This window comes from Protopterus annectens, chromosome 3.part1 (assembly GCF_019279795.1).
Source record: "Protopterus annectens isolate FY-2018-M chromosome 3.part1, PAN1.0, whole genome shotgun sequence".
In the NCBI taxonomy this organism is placed as follows: domain Eukaryota; kingdom Metazoa; phylum Chordata; order Ceratodontiformes; family Protopteridae; genus Protopterus; species Protopterus annectens.
This window is the reverse complement of record NC_056732.1, coordinates 496,619,728-496,635,803: the sequence shown is the minus strand read 5'-3', so window position 1 is coordinate 496,635,803 and position 16,076 is coordinate 496,619,728.

Genomic DNA, 16,076 nt, shown 5'->3' with positions numbered 1-16,076 from the left:
CCCACATGTGTCATACACCGCCCATGTATGCATCTTGTCTGTCTTGTCTGTTAACCTACTCAACCTACCTCCCCAGCTATACCGACTACGTCACCTGACATACCACTCTCACCTGATAAAAAAAAAGGGCACTCTGTACCCACAAAAATTATGCCCATACATAGCTGTCCATGTTGCACACATGTCCGCTGGACATCAAAACTGTTAATTACAATTGGCTGTACAACAGGTATTAATGTTGTCTGGACACCTCTCTCAGGGGTGGAAGGTTCCAAATGTCACACCAAATTGCATACAAATGCACAGCTGTTGCTGAGAAAGACATGGGCAGCTATGGGCCTCACCTACATCCTTCCTGCAAATTCCAAGCTTGTTTCCCTACTGTTTTACCCTCTTTGTGGCCCCTTTTTCACCACTTTCCTGTCACCCCTTTTTCTTTTCTTTCAAAGAAAATAGCGTGGGTGTGCGCTTGTGTGCACGGAGCTAAACGCCAGTGCACATGCGTGAGCTCCACGCAAACGAGCGCAGACCTGGTTTTAAGTGCTAAAAAGTGCCTTTGGCACTTTTGACAGGTCCTGTACTCATTTCGAAAGACAAATAAATTTCCACTGTCAGTCTCGAACGCAGGATCTTTGCAGCACTAGTCTGTATGACCTACCACTAAGCCATGACTCTTATACAAGAGTGTAGTGCTAAAATCAATATAACATGTAATAGTAGGAATCAATATAAAGGCAATATAGGATGTGTACTACCCAAAGCATGTCAGGTAGATTTTTAATGCCCAAATTACTGGATTCCCATACTAGTTTAGTGTTAACAGAAACAGCCCTGCTAATTGTTAGCTTGTACATAATAATGTAAGGTAATGTACATATATGAAGGTAAGTATATGTACACATACATACATATATATATATATATATATATATATATATATATATATATATATATATATATATATATATTAATACATATGAAATATAGTGGTAGGTGTCAGTATTCATACACACTCACTACAGGAGACAGTGAAGATACATGCAGCAACCAGAATCTGCAACACAGCCTGACTCCTGTGAGACTTACTAACCCTTTTAACTGCTTAAAGGTGGCTTCAGCACTTTGATTGACAGGTCCTGTACTCATCCTGAAAGAAAAAAAAAGGCCCACTGTCAGTCTCGAACCCAGGACCCTAGTAACATTCGTCTGTATGACCTAGCACTAAGCCATGGCTTTCATACAAGAGCATACTGCTAAAATAAATATAACATGTAATAGTAGGAATCACTATAAAGGCAATATAGGATGTGTACTACCCAAAGCATGTCAGGTAGATGTTTAATGCCCGAATTACTGTACTAACCCCTTTAACTGCTTAAAGGTGCCTCCAGCACTTCGAGTGATAGGCCCTGTACTCAATTTGAAAGCAAAATATAAGCATACTAGTAGGTCCTACCACAAGACCATTGTAACACTAGTCTGTATGACCTACCAGTAAGCCATGACTCTCATACAGGAATATAGTTCTAAAATAAGTAGAACATGTGATAGTAGGAATGAAGATAAAGGCAATATAGGATGTGTACTACCCAAAGCATGTCAGGCAGACTTTTACTGTCCCAATTACTGGATTCCCATACTAGTTTAGTGTTAACAGAAACAGCCCTGCTAATTGTTAGCTTGTACCCAATAATGTCAGCTAATGTACATATATGAAAGTATGTATATGTACACACACACATATATATATATATATATATATATATATATATATATATCTCAATACATATGAAATATAGTTGTAGGTGTCAGTATGCATACACACTCACTACAGGGAACAGCTGAGAGAAATGCAGCAACCTGAATTTACAACACAGCATGAAGCATGAGAGATGTACTAACCTTCACACTCACAGAACACTGTCGACAGCATACCAGCATGGTCCACTCCCTTACAATCAGAAAGGGCAACGCCTATCTCACATACCCTTTTATAGCACTGTCCTGAAATCACAGTGAGACATGCAATCAGTACAGAACTGGCTGCATGCAATTAGCAAATGCGGCCTTACAACTGGTGCAGAGGCCATCACATGGACCTATGCAGATACCTACAAAAGCATCCAGTACTCACACTCCACACATGCAATACATTCATTGCACAAAACCGACAGAGAAAGAGAGAGAGAGAGACAGAGAGAGAAAAAAAATATAAAGACAGCCAGCAACAAAACCAGCAGCAGCAGCAGCAAACAGCAGGTAGCACCACTGACACAGCAACAGCTGACACAAACACAGGTAATGCAAAGTAGCAGGTTAATACTGTGTTTACTGTGAAACCTCCAAATGTATCATAGTTCACTATCTATAGGTATGTCCATGAGAAAGGTTGTGTGTACATAGTCCTGATCTATGTAATATGTAATATTGCTGTACATGTCGTCCATACTTAAAACTTCCATAGATTAGAACACAAGGCCAGTTATGCATATGATGCAGTAGTTCCTCATTGGTGTGGGACCACTGTGTATGTATGGCACTGTTCAGGTACATATCCTGTAGTATGGCCAGGGTTTAATATCAGTCTGTAATGTGGTGCTATGTCCTCTAGGGGTGAACGTATCACACATCCAGGGATACCATTTTGTAACAGTGATGCTGTGTGTTCTGCAATGTTGAGGTTGGCCCTCACCATCTGTGATAACTAATTCCACTTGTGTAGGAGAATGGGGGGGGGGGTACCTGCACCTAAACTGTCTGCAACAATGTTGCCAATATCTGTGCATTTGGTGAATGTGAAGCATCTTACCACTGCTGACCACAGATGCCTTGCCTTTATGTGAATCTGCCCTGTGCTGCAGTAGCCTCCTGCTATTGTTATACAATGTGTCTGTATCTGTAGTCCACTGGACAGGATAAATAAGTGGTGTGCATACGGTCTGGGTTAGATATGTGTGTGCACATTACATGCACTATGTGGGATGTCTGTGGTAAGCTTTTGCAAAGGGGCCAGCAGTGTGTGTTGTGGCTTCCACTGGCCCAGTGGGCTGCATGGATAGTATCACAGTCCTAACTAGTGAATAACTGTGTAATTACAAACATACATAGCAAGGTAGTGTACTGTGCTTGTGGTGTTGTTGGGATATGTATATCCAGGCTGAGTAATGTGTGTCCACATCACAGGGTTGGATGGCAACACACATACAGTATGTAGGGATGAACACCCAGAGTGTTTCAGACGTGTTGCCTGTGCAGAAATATCTGGCCATTACCTGTGCATCCCCCACAACACACACACATGCAACATATGGCAGAAGTACTATAGCAGTACACATAGGTTCATAGGTTCATACTAGGCTATTTGCCCTAGGGCATTGATAAGCCTAGTAGAATGTGTTTGTCTTTTGCCACCCAATTAAAATTTATGTTGCTATGCCCTTTTCCGAGGTTAGTATACTGTGCCTCTGTCTAACAGTGACATAGAAGTGATACCAGGGGTACAGCTATGATCTCCATCCACTCATCCAGATTCCTATGGAAGAGAGTCAATGAGGGACTCTGCCTAACCTGTACTGTGAGTTCATTACAGAGTGAAGGGAGCCTCTGGGTTAGGAATATGTTCCTCCAGCATGTCCTATTTATGTCAGTGCTAAGGTTCAGTTCTCCTGAGCATATGGCTGTATGGGAGTTTGATTTCCTGAGGTGCAGCATGTCCATTACTTCTGGGTTGGACATGGCTGTATATGGCAGGCACATATTGCCTCTGAACAGGCAGTATGCCACTGAGTCCAGCTGGATTTTCTTTAACTGGGCAGCATATGGCATCTGTTTGAGCCCTTTGATCCTCTTGATGAGGTACTGTTGGGGTTTTTCCAGTTGCTGTAGGTGTCTGGTTAGGTACATCCCAAAAGGGGCATTGTACTCAATTATAGGCCTGATGATGGATGAGTAAAGAGGCACAATGACCTCCCCTGCTGTACATGTGAATCCCTTCATGATTAGCTGGGCTATATAACATGTCTTTCAATCCACTTTGGTCACGTGGTTGACAAATGACAGATTGCTATCAAGTTTGTTCCCCAGGTCCCCAATTACTTCTTCTGTACTCAATGGCTTAACACCTATGTGGTACTTTGCCACCAATGTGGAGGTGTGGGAATCTTCGATGAATATTGATACTCCCCCTCCTTTTGTTGTTTGGTCCAAGTGTTGGGGCCGACAAGAATGGTAACAGGTATAACTTGGTAATGCTGGTGTGCTCCTGGGAAACCTGAAACAGGTTTCTGTTACTGCACATATATTGATGTCCATAATGCTAAGTAGAGTTTTGAGTGTGTGTATCTTGAGGTCTAGACTTCTGGTGTTGAGTAGCATTACTCTTAGTTCCTCATCCTTTGTGATACGTATGGATGTGGGTTTGCCTTATGAGCCTTGCCTAATAAAGGCACTATGGGTGTAGCAAGAGCCTTTTCCAAAATCCAAAAGCCCAGGGGTGACAGGTGCAAGCTGTCCCTAACAAAGCATCGTGACTTGTACAGCATATCATCCCAAGCTGACAGGCATTGGCTCACCTGTGAATGACACCAGTACTTCAGTCAATTGTTGAAAGTGATCATCTTGCCTTGATATTGTGGCATCATTCTTGGTGAGGGTAAGATGCTACTCAAGGTCAGGGTCATACTGTCTTGGGCTACATGCTCATAGAGCTCCTTTCTGTCTCATGTCATGTAGTCCAGGGAGGTATGTGCCAGGTCATTCACACCAGCATGGACAATGAGTGAGTCATACTTGTACTTGCCTTGGAGTTACTTGAGTGTTTGTGTTATGTGGCGGGTCGTAGTGCCCGACAGGCTGCACACTGTGACCCTCTCCTCGTTAAGCCTGGTGAACGTGATGTCAGTGTGCCTGTTGATAGAGGCACCTATTACAAGTGTATGAGGTGTGTTGTTTACTGTTAAGGGCTGTGAGTGTTCAGCACATTGGCTTTGTGAGATATGTGTTGCACGTGTTTGTTTATGTGGTAGTGGTTGCTTGGGTGTCTGCTTTGGAGGTCTCTGCTGCTTAGGCAGATCTTTATTCTGAGCCTCTGAGTATGTTTCTGTGTGATTATGTGTTTGTTTTGCTGTCGTGGTAGGTCTATGTGAGACTGGAATTGTAGTGAGTGTGGTTTCCTTCTCCACCTGACTGGTTATGGCAGTATTGAGTAGAGAGAGCCTAGCCTCCAGTTTGGTATATGGTTGCATCACTCACATGTGTTTGAATTTGTTGTTAGGAGGAGGGGGTTGTCTGTGTACATGCGGCTGTTATAACATTGCCTCTGGATTACCATACTCACCAGCTGGACTGGAGAGGAGATTGACAACTGACCTTTGGACATGCTAGAATACTATTGTGAATTCCGTAATAATTGAAAACAAGGTCCAGTGGGGAGTGAGGGTGTACTGATATCACTTACTACTACTGACTGATATAATAGCTTCAGTAAGCAAGTGCCAGGTAACTTAAGTGCAATGTGTTACAATTAAGTAAATGCAAAAACGACAAGCAGTCACTTGCTGTCAAGTGTAACAAGGAAATACGTACAGTAAGCAATGCAGATATCAGTAGTGATTCACAGAAGTGCTGAGAAGCTGTGTATTATGTGGAAGTAGCGTACCAGTGATATAACAAGCTAACAAATAACAAGCATATACACAAAGCTAGATTCAGGAGGCTTGGATGTAGTGTATGCTACAGCAAACAAGGTGTACCAATGTCAGTAAGATACAGTTCAAATATGCAGGCACTATAAACCTGAAACCAGAAGTTCCCAGCTATGAATGGCAGAGTACAGCCTATTCTCACACAAGAGTGCAGACCACAAACCTTGTTAATGTTAAATAACTGGCCTGAAGGCCAACTGCTTATACCAGAACTAATACACTTGGACACTGGGCTCTCAATCAGCAGTTCCCAACTTAGAAGGATGAAAGCTATGTGTCCTGCCACCACAGTGCTTGCCACAAACCTCCCTAATGTAAAACAACTGGTCTGAAGGCCAAGTGCTTAATCCAAAAGACTTAGAATGATAGCTACAATTTAGTCAAGTTACAACCAAGCAGTAATAAGTACAATTTAATACTCCCTGTATAGAATGTGTACCATATATTGCTGACATACTCTGCTGATAACCTGTTTGTGTACTTTTCCAGGGGAATATGGCTCCGAAAAGGAACCCCGCCTACTCTGCTGCAGAGGACGAAGTGATCCACCAGAGCCTGGTGCATGACTATGACATCCTGTTTTCACGCACCACCCAGAATCAGCAGGAGAGGTCTGCACTGTGGCAAAACCTTGTCAGCAGGATAAATGATGTTGGCATGCATGATAGGACATATGAGCAGGTGAGACATCACTGCAGTGATTTGATTAGAAATGTCCACCAGCGTGCTGCAGATATCCGCAGGCAACAGGTTGCCACAGGTGGGGGGGTGGCCACACATCCCCCCCTCTCCAGACAGGAAGGGCTACTGCTAAGTGTTGTGGATCCAGCCCCAGAACAACAACAGCATCAGACGTTCATCATGATGGAGGTTGGATCCACACAGCAGCAAGACACCGAGCGTGCAGGTAAGATGCCATATTTATTTATTTTTTGTTATTTATTTTACATTTGTTGACCGGGCTAGTCTAGCTGGATATATGTCCATTTTCAGTAGAGGCCCGGGGAGAAAAGCTCCACACATAACATAATAAAGGCAGACAGACAAGTTGTTAATAAAGACATACAAAATAATAGAAATATAAATCAACTTGTTAATAAAATCAACATACATTTAAGGAACTCAAACAGTTTAAACCCATACACAATGTTCTGTCGGTTTCAAAGCAATTTTACCTAAAACATAAAGGTTATGCAATAAGGCAAAAGCCATATAGATAACAGTTAAAGCTCAGAAGGGTAGAGAAGTAGAAGGAATATGAAAGATAAAATAATAGGGAAGAGGCAGGAGTCAAGAAGAGAAGAGAGGAAAAGAAGGAAGACAGTCAAGAGGAGGTGGGAGAGATGGGAGAAGTAGGTCAGAGCATAGAAGAACAGCAAGGGAAAAGAAATAGGGTAGAAGCTAGTTTTTATGCTCAATGAGGGGTTAAAGGTAAAGAGAGGGTGGGGAGAGGAAAGTTAGCCTGGAGTACTACAAGAGCAAAGCCAGTGGTTTTGGAAGTACAGTTTGATTTGTTGTTTGAAGAGAGGTAAGGGTGAGATTAGAGTTAACTCCTTGTATGTACATATGACTGTTCTGTACACTGTTACTTCATGCATGCATAAGGTGTGCACGTGGTATGTAGCTGTCATCATGATATGTAATTGTGCATGTGTGATACTGACATTATGAGCAGCTGATGTGTATAAGGGAACTAGTGTACTACTGTACTGTATCATATGCAAAACAAATGGCACACTTGTGCCCACTGACATTACTTTCTTCATATTTCCAGGTCCCTCCCATCTAGCAACAAGGCAGGCCATACATGCTGGTGAGTGTGTTTAACATTACCTGAAAAACAATTTATAATACTAGTAAGAGTAGTGTAACTCAGTACTGATGTGTGTGTGTACTGTGGGGTGTGCATGTGTGCAAGTGTGCCTGTGCCCATGTGTGCATGTGTGTGTGTGTCCATGAGTGCATGTGTCCATTTCTGAATGTGTGCATTAGTAGTGAAGTGCATCACTGTCAAAGATGTGTTGAGACTGTAATCTGTGTTCCCTGTTTTCCTCCCGTAGGTTCTGCTGCTGCTCTGGTGACCTGCAGCAGGGAACCTGAATCTTGTGGGCCAGGTACTGATGATGATGAAATGTCTATAATGGTGCAGGAAGGTGTGTCTGGGTCCACCATTGGTCAGCCAATTGACAGTACACAGCTGTCAACCCCTTCAATGCGCACAGTCATCCTGCCATTACATCCTTTGTCACCATTGTCCCTAGGTGATGGACAGTATGCACTGGGCATAGATCAGGGTAATGTGGTACCTGTGGTACATGCATCTCCACAAAGCAGCCATGAGCAGGGTCCTCCAATGGTACCATGCAGACAGTCGCCCATGGGTTCTCGTGGGGGCATCCGTGGCCATACTACCTCTGGCTGACGTGCCCAAGGAGGTATGTCAACCTCCACTATGTTTCGGACTGTTATGCAGGCACAGGCGCGTATGGAAAGGTACACCAGACAGGGTCTGAGGGAGCTGAGAGCATGTCGCACAGCCATGACAGACGGCATGCGTGACATTGCGAATGCTATTCGTAACTTCACAGATGTCGTTGACAGATGTTGTGGGGACATACAACAGCTGCTCCACAACCAGATGTCCATGGGCCAGGGCGATGGTGTGCGTTTGCGGCGTCGACGTGGCCGTATGCCGGCAACAGCACCAGCTGGCAGTGGCCACGGATGACAACAGGCCCACTCATGCACCTCAAGTGCCAGCACCAGCCCCAGCAATGCTGGGTCAGTGCTGTCATCAGGACGCCCCAGGAGACCACATGCACATGGCTCTGGACAGTCCCAACAGGGAACTGTGTCCAGTCAACACACACCCGCTTCCGAGGACAGTACCCAGTCTGGGTTAGTACTGGATATGGTCCGTAGCACCCCTGCCAGGCACAGGTACCGTGTCCGTGCCCACAGACACTGATCTGGATGACCTGAGAGGTGCAGTCTGTGGCTGTCCACAAAACCCTGTACATGGCAGCCATTATGTGGGACTGTGTGTGTGCTTACACACATGCAGAAATGTAACACCTAGGGCAAACACATACACACACACACTGCACCAACACTGGTCCACCCTGTACTGCTGCCCCTCACAAACACACATACACACACATGTCAATTGGTGGTACCAGTGGCTGGTTTGGGCATACCTAACCCACACCCTGTGCATATAATGACACTGTGCCACCTCCTGCATACTACAACATCAGTGCAGGAAAAGGTAAACATGTTGCTGATGCACAGGGTGACTACATAGATGTGTATAAGTAGTAACATGTTGGTAACTGTTCACTGTTCCACTATGATTGTGTGTATATCCCAGCATTCCTGCTGCAGTAACTGTATGAATGTCCTGAATTGTTATCTGCACCCATACTACTTACCAAAGTGTACCAGCTGCACACCATCACATGCTACCATTGACTATGGGAATGTGCATCATGTGCTGTTATGTAGATTCAGCTATATGTATCTGTTCTGTCACACATGCATTTACACACCCTGCTACCCCCACACATGCACACGCTCACCTGCCATTTCCATTATTTATTACCCTACATGAGTAGCTGTCGATACATGACAGGTACACATTTGAAAAGTGCACTATGTGGATTACTACCGATTTCCTCCTCTCTACCTGTACTCACAGGGTGCAGGCAACCTCATTAGTTTAAAAGTGTAGTGTGCATCAGGTACTGTGGTACCCTGATTGCCACATCCAACATGTTTTCCATACGGAAATGCACACACAGAAACATCCCACATCCACACACTTGCCACATTCAGGCTTCAAAACACTATCTAGGTATATTCTGGTACATGTGCATGTTACAGTAGCATGTAGCACTATACCGAGTACTGGCAGTTGTCTGTTGTCATGTTGTTTGTATAGGGTGCTGTCAACATCACTGTTTGTTAAGGGAAATGTGCACCCTGCAGTGCATAGCCCCATTTGGCAAAAGCCATATCCCACCCCCAGCATTGTGCACACGCACTAACCCACCCACACTAAAACACATACTTTCCATTTGCAAGATTCAAACCCCTACCTAACTGTGTTATGACACTAGCGACAGACACATTGGCAGAGTGTGCTATTTGCATTAGTGGGAGAAATCCTTTCTAATGCTGTACTTAGAGGGTGCTGACATCATCTGTGTTTAGGAAGAGGGATGTGCACCCTGTAGTGTGTTCTCCCAGTTGGCAAAAGGCACTTTTCTCTCACAGCATTATGCACACACACAAACCCCACTCATACTAACACACATACATTCTCTTTGCAGGATTCAAACCCCTATCTAACTATGGTTATGACACTGGAAAAAGACGCATTAGCAGAGTGCGCTATACAAACTACTGGAGAACTTCAATTCAGGTAATATAGTTATAGAGTGCTGACATCATCAGTGTTTCAAAAGGGGAATCTGCATCCTGTAGTGTACTGTCACAGTTGCTAATAGGGGCATTTCCCACACACACATCGATGTGTTTGAGGTTTGCATATGTGGGGGATCCAATACTCCAGTGTGATTAGTATATGGTTCGATTGCAACAATGAGGGATATACTTCAAGTGGTGAGCGTATTATACTCATGTTTGTGATGATCAGGTCTAGTATATTTGCCCCTCTTGTGGGAATGTTGACTACCTGTTCCATAGCTAAAGAGTTTCTGAACTATGGGAACCCTAGAGCTTGGGTATTGTGGCTTGAGTAATGTTCACAGTCTATGTTTGGGTAGTTGACGTCACACAGTATGATGGTGTTTGCAGAGAAATCTATACTCTCCTGTGTCGTCATGAAGGTTGTGTGGGATTCCTGAGTTTGAGAGGGTGATGTAAGAGCTCCTCTGTGTCTCTTTCCATGTGGTCCAGGGAGGTACGTCTCAGGTTGTTCACACCAGCATGGACAATGACTGCCTCATATTTGTACTTGCTGTGGAGTTACCTGAGTGCTTGTGTTATGTGGCACATTCTATCGCCTGACAGGTAGCTAAATGTGACCCTCACCTTGCTCAGTCTGGAGGGTGGGACGTCAGTGTGTCTGACTATGGCATCACCTATTATAGGTGTGTCACACATTGTGTTTGGCCTTATGGGCTGTGTCTATTATGAACACTGACATTGTGAGGTCTGTGTTGCTTGAGATATGTGTTCATGTGGGATGCAGCGTGTCTGGCCATGTCATTTCTGTCTGTGGTCTGGTAAGTATCACCTTTGGTGACATAGGTATTCATATGTCAGCTGGTGAGCATTTGCAGTGTTACCTACTGATAGTGGTACAGCTTGTTTGTTGTACAATGGACTATGTGCAGCCCTGCTTACAGTAGCTATGTTTGCATGCATGTTTCCTTGCAGTTACCCTGGAATACTGATCTGACCTGCCATGCAGAGTTACACAGCTTCTGTGGACTCCTAGTGACATCTGCATAGCTTACTATATGTATGTTCATGTCTCACTTGACAGAATGTCACTGTTTCTCCTGTGCACATGTACGTTGCCTGTGACACTTTGCATATGACTTACCTGACATCTGTCCACGTGAGCAGTCATATATGCCACTGCAGGACTCTAAACCTGATGATGCACACACTCAAAACATTCCTCAGCATGGAGAACATCACTATCTGTGCAGTAACAGATACCAGATTCAGGGCTACCAACTGCACTCCAGCACTACCAAGTTAAACCTCATACCATGCTTTTCAGGCCCAAAACTTGCACAAAACCACAAAAAGGAGGGGGTGTATTGATATTCATCCAAGATACCCACACCTCCAGGTTGGTGGCAAAGCACCAAACATCAGAGACTATCCATATGCAGGTAACAATGGGTAAAACTGCCTTCCAGGTTATAGCCTGCTACAGACCACCCTCACAAACACAAGAACCGCACTTGGCCTTCCTGAAAACAGTTGGAAATATGTAGGTCTGTCCATACACCATTATATTGGGTGGGTTAAACTACCCAAACATAGACAGGGAGCATGACTGTAGCTCCAATACCCTAGCCCACAGATTACTGGAATTTATATACCAATATGCTATGGAACAACTTGTTGCCACTCACACAAGAGGGGAAAACATACTGAACCTGATCATCACCAACATGGGGACTCTATGCTCCAGACCAGAAGTGTATCCCTCACTGGTACATTCAGACCATAAACTGATCTCACTGGATATTCACATCCCAAGGCCACCCCCTGCACAGAAGAATACAGTCAACAACTCATGTCAAGCATGTTCACACTCCTCATAAATGATGTGGAAACCTTCAAAGCCCCCAGGCCTGTTGAAAATATGGACCAGACTGCAGATACCTGTATAAAGGCATTCTATGGACACATTCAGGAATGCATGGATCATGCAATCCCAAATAAAAGCAAGACCCAATCCTCCAATGGCAGACGTCCTGTGTGCTGGACACCAGCCATAAACAAACTATACAATAGAAGGATGAAGCTACTTCATGATACAACAAACTCCCAAAATGTGAAGGCATCACTGATGAGTATTAGAAGACAACTACAGGCACTCATAAGATTGTCTAAGGCCATCTTTGAGAGAAGATTCCACAAGACACTGAGAATAATCACAAGGCTTTCTGTAGTTATGTTAGGAACCTGGGTGGTAATACCCAGATATGCTCAGAGGTAGTCCGAGATGTCACACGAAATACCAAACACACAGACATTGCCATCATCCTAGTGGACAGGTTCACTGCTACCTTCTCCCCCCCTCCACACCAAAAGGGCAAATATTTCTCCCAGCAGAGTGCTGCCCCCCCTGACATCTCAGATGCTCAGGTAAGAGCTGCCCTCTCCAAAGCAATAAACACTGCATCAATGGGACCAGACAGTGTCCCAGGCTGTGTCCTACATGAACCCCAAGAAGAGCTACACCCAGACATAACACTACTGTTCAATCCCAGCCTTACTACATGATATGTGGCCAAAGAGTGGCGTACAGCAACAGTGGTCCCTCTACATTCAGGTGGTGCCTTAACGGATCCTGGACACTATTCGCCCCATACGTCTGAATAGCTTAGTCTGCAAAGCTATGGCAAGGATCATCATGAACCTCATAAATATAGATATTGGGGACCTACAGACACGTCATCATACACAGTTTGGCTTTGTTAATGGCAAATCCTGCCTCTCAAACCTGTTTGATTTCTTTGAAACAGTCACCAAGGCCACTGTCAAGGGGAAGGTGGTCTACACAGCCTACCTGGACCTTGCATAAGCCTTTGGTACAATACCCCACTTGTGCATTCTAGGGAAGCTCACCAGTGTACATATTAACCCCTATGTCACTACAGATATTGCACAGTGGCTCAAGGGCAGAACACACATGGTTAGAATTGCTGGAGCCATGTCAGCCTCAAAACCAGTTACAAGTGGTGTCCCACAAGGCTCAGCCCTGGGATCTGTCTTGTTCAGTATATATTTATCAGAGGTACAGGCCAACATGGAAGTACTGTGGCTGAGCAAGTCGCAGATGACTGCAAACTGGACGCCATAATCAACTCACCAGCTAACACACGCATCCTCCAAAAGGGCCTCTTGGAAACACACGACTTGTGCCACAGCCATGGCCTCAAGCTGAATGCCAAAAAGTGTATAGTCATCCCCTTTGTCAAAGACAAAGTGACCACAAAGTACGACATATGTGTTAATCCATTAAGTGCAGACGAAGGAATTATGGACCTTGGGGTACACAGGTTGATAGCATTCTCTCATTTGACAACAACATGGCCAAAGTGGTTAGGAAAACATTTTATATGGGCCACATCATCATGAAGGGATTCACATGTAGATCAGGGGAGGACATTGTGCCTCTTTACTCATCCCTCATCATGCCCATAATTGACTACAATGCCCCTGTCAGCATGCACCTTACCAGGCACCTGCAGCAACTGGAAAGACCACAAAAGTACCTCAACAAGAGGATCAAAGGGCTCAAACAGATGCCACATACTGACTGGTTAAAGAAACAGCAGCTCTACTCAGTGGCATACTGCCTCTTCATAGGCAATCTGTGCCTGACATATAAAGCCATGTCAAACCCTGACTTAATGGCCATGCTGCACCTCAGAATATCCAGATCCCATCAGGCTACACGCTGGAAAGACTTGAACCTCAGGAGTGATATACATAGGACATGCTGGAGGGACACATTCATAACTCAGAGGCTCCCTTCACTCTGGAATATTATCCCAATAGAGGTTAGGCAGAGTCACTCAGTGACTATCTTCAGGAGGGATATTAATGACTGGATGTGACATTGTAGGTTTACCCTGGGTATCACTTATGTGTCACTGTTAGACAGAGGCACAGTATACTAACCTTGGAAAAGGGCATAGCAAGATAGATTTACAATGCATGGTGGAAGCCACACACATTCTGGCTAGGTGTATAAATGCCCTAGGGCAGATAGCCTAGTATGAACCTATGGACCTATGTATCTTGTTCACCATTGGCCCTATATGCTGTTAATCACCAATGCACTCTCAATACTATGGTAGCATGTGCAAAGGTCAGTTGTCAGTCACCTCTATGGTACAGTTGTGGAATATGTGAGTCATGTAGTAATTTCACAGCTGCCACATGTACACAGTCAACCCTATCCCCTACCCATGGATGTACAACACATGTATGAGATGGAAACACATGGCCAAACTGTGGACTAAGCACTCTGAACCCAGTACTGGCATAACCTGTCAGGTGGCATGAAATACTACAGTGATTGCAATACCAGTCTGATGTGGACCTACACTGACAGAAATACAAGCACAGAAACACACCGGGCCATTCGTGGAGCCTAAGGATAGCATCCTGCCTGAGCGGCAGACACCTCTGCAGCTGGCACACAGGCATACGTTAGGCCTGAACACAGCACGCATAACACATAGCACACAAATCCTGTGTGCCAAACAAGCACAGTCTGTACAGCTATACAACACTACTGCTGCAGTTGTGTTAGGTACTTTTATTGTCCAGTACAGTGAGGTCATGCTCACCAGGCTGGACAAGGTGAAGGTCACAGTGATATGCTCATGGGGCACTATGGTCCACCACATAACACAAGCATACAGGTCAGTCAGATGCATGGACACATATGACTCAGTCATTGTCCATGCCACTACAGGTGATGTGTGATGTCCCTCACTGGGATACATGATAGGGAACATGGAAGGGCTCACTGAGCAAGTGACACAGGCTGGTAGAACCCTGACTTTGGTTGGCATCAGACCCTCACCAGGAATGCTGACATATTACTGAATGCTAATGAATTACTGTAGCTACAACACCCTAGCTGAACGGTTCTTAGCATGCGGTCACTGCATTGCTATTGAACAACGTCTTACCACTCCCACAACAGGTGAAAACATGCAGTACCTGTTCATCAACAACATGTAGACTATATGCCCCAGACCAGGTGTGTATCCCTCACTACTAGGTTAATAGCATCTACATTCCACACTGTATATACACATCCCACATGCAGCACCTGCACAGAAGACCACCGTCATAATGTTACCCTGTGCAAATACCATGTATTCACATGTGGCAGGCATCACACATGGTAACTATTGAAGGTCACAGGTACATATATGTATTTGGCACACACATACATCATGTGTGCATTGCCATAACTGGTTTAATCGATGTCATGCATTATTGTGAGAAACAACCCACACACATGGGCATTCTGTGTGAGCAAAACACACGTGTCATGTCTGGAATCAAAAGCCATAAATAATTGTGATACCGTTTAGAAAGGGGTATGTGCATCCTGTAGTGTGTTTTCCCAGTTGCCAAAAGGGATGTTTTTTTCATACACACTTACCCCCCTTTACACACAGTTGCCACTTGCTGGATTCAAACCCCTTCCTAACTATGTTATGACACTAGAGACGAACACATTAACAGAGTGTGCTACTTGGATTGTTGGGGGATTCCTTTTCTCTTGATATACTTATAGGGTGCTGCCATCATCAATGTTTAGAAAGAGGAATAAGCATCCTGTAGTGTGTTTTCACAGTTGCCAGAAGGGATGTTTTTTTCATACACACTTATACACACAATAACCCCCCTTTACACACACTTGACGGATTCAAACCCCTACCTAATTATGTTATGACAGTAGAGACGGACGCATTAGCGGAGCGCACTACTTGGATTGCTGGGGGGCTTCTTTTTCTCCTGATATACTTATAGGGTGCTGACATCATCAGTGTTTAGAAAGGGGAATGAGCATCCTGTGGTGTGTTTTCACAGTTGCCAAAAGGGATGTTCTTTTCATACACACACACTTACCCC